General features: G+C 38.2%; 1 pseudogene; it reads right to left on the bottom strand.

The window, feature by feature from the left end:
* Positions 1-2,207, bottom strand: part of LOC102854615 — a 31,911-nt pseudogene that overhangs the window by 7,165 nt on the left and 22,539 nt on the right.

The raw sequence follows: 2,207 nt of genomic DNA, 5'->3' as shown, positions 1-2,207 counted from the left end.
GCTCATAGCTGACCCTCCAGCTGGTTTTCAGAGGCTGTAAATCTACTGGGAGGAGATTGCCCATCTTCCTTACCAGGAGCAGCTGGCGAACTCCTTTCAACTCCTTTCCCAGTGTGTGCTTTGCATCAATCTCGGGTGAGGTATACGAGGGCATTACAGGGAAGTATTGAGAAGAGTGTAATTAGATGGTGGGGATGAAATTAATATTATGGAATAAAAATGTGTATGAATGGTTAAATGAAAAATTAATTTGTAAATTTTCACTCAAGTCACAACAAAAGAGGAGGAATTGTCAGTAGTGTGCCATCTTGTCATGAAGTGCTAGAGCTCAGGGATAAGGGACCTGCTTCTCTTGGACAGTGATAGGAGCCAGAGGAAAGACCTAGGAAAAGAGAATGCAAATGTAACAGAGCAGAAGGAGCAACCAGAGATTCAAGGAGCAGAGGGTGTGGGAAGACGGACGCCAGGCCACGGGGAGATCCCCACAGAAAAGAAGCTCAAGGGGAACTGGCAATCCTCCTCCAGAGCCAGCAGAGGCTAAGTCTCCCCTTAGACCGAACATTTGGAATTGGAAGTTCTTGGCTCCTAACTGGGAGAAAATACATTTCTGTTGCTAGAAAGATTAATGTGTTATTCCTATTATAGCAGCAAATCCCCACAAATCCAGGTGACAAGAATGTAAATCATGTGAGCTAGGAGATAGTGGAATGGAGTGAATTTGGGCTAAAAGCAAAGCACCTTTCAAGTAAAGGTGATACCATGTACAAAAGGATGAAAGAATTGAGGAATTTATAAAAATACAAAGGAAAAGAGTTCAGTGAAGCCCAAAAAATGAGGGTGAATGGGAGAAATCACATGTTCTTAAAAGCCGTAGGGATTATGTTAGGATTTTGGATTTATAATAAATATGATAGGAGATTATAAAGCATAACTTTAAGTAGATTAAAGTGAGGATAAAACCAGGTCCCCTATCCCTACCCTACATTTAAAAATGTAAAGGTAAAAAAAAAAAGCCCCAAACAAACAAACAAAAAAAATCAAACCAAAACAAAAACCAGAAGAAAAAAATCCTTAAGTTTGGTGTTGAAGCTCATTTGGCAAATCTGACCTGATTAGTTTCAGAGTTGTATTATTTTATTGTGCTTTCTTATTTAAGTTTAATTGAACTATGAACTGTGAAAATGGGTTGTTGTTTTGCCATTGAGTTGGAACCGATTCATAGCTGACCCTCCAGCGGGTTTTTGGAGTTAATAGCATGCGAGGAAATGAAATGTCCTTTCTCCACAGAGAAGCTGGTGGATTTGAACTGTGTGCCCTTGAGATTGCAGCTCAGCTCTCAGCATAGTTTAAAATTATAAACGGAGTGTTCACTTTGGCAGCACATAACTAACATTGGAATGATACAGAGGAGATTAGCATGGCCCCTTCACAAGGATGACACACAAATTCCTGAAGCATTCTGTATTTTTTCCAACACAACAAGAAAAAATGGAGAAGTAAGACATTCTTAAAGTATAGAATAGGAATCACTACAGGTGTTTAAGGCATTATATTGAAAAATATTGTGTGAGGAAAAACAAGGTCATAGTCATAGTTTAAAAGACCATTTCTAGTTCAGTGACATACAAGGAAGACCTATTAATACCACAGTTTTTCAAATATATGTACCTACAACCAGAGCCAAAGAGAAGGAACTAGATTTCTACTAAGTTTTGCAGCTGGAAATCAATTGAGCTTGTAACCAAGATGCATTGATAATAATGGGTGCCTGGAATGCAAAAGTTGGAAGCAAGAAAGAAAGAACAGTAGTTGGGAAAACATGAACTTAGAGACAGAAATGAGGCTGGAGATAGAATGCTAGAATTTTAAACAATCAATGATTTAATTCATTGCAAATTCCTTTTATAACAAATACAAATAGCGACTATACACATGGACCTCAGCTGATGGTCTACCCAGCAATCAGATGGATTATATCTGTGGAAAGAATTGTTGGGAAAAGCTCAATATCGATTGTTAAAACTAGGCCAGGTGCTGATTGTGAAACAGACAATCAACTGCTCATATGCAAGTTCAAACTGAAGCTAAAGAAAATGAAAATAAATCCACAAGAAGTAAAATTTGACTTTAAATCTTTCCCAACTGAATTTAAGAACCATCTCATGCCATCAACAAACGAATGGCTAGAGAAGCTGTGGTATATTCGC

Source organism: Elephantulus edwardii, unplaced genomic scaffold (genome assembly GCF_000299155.1).
Source record: "Elephantulus edwardii isolate Elephantulus edwardi_28Jun2011 unplaced genomic scaffold, EleEdw1.0 scaffold00017, whole genome shotgun sequence".
In the NCBI taxonomy this organism is placed as follows: Eukaryota; Metazoa; Chordata; class Mammalia; order Macroscelidea; family Macroscelididae; genus Elephantulus; species Elephantulus edwardii.
Note: the sequence above shows the minus strand (reverse complement) of the source record. Positions and strands in the feature narration are given on the sequence as shown.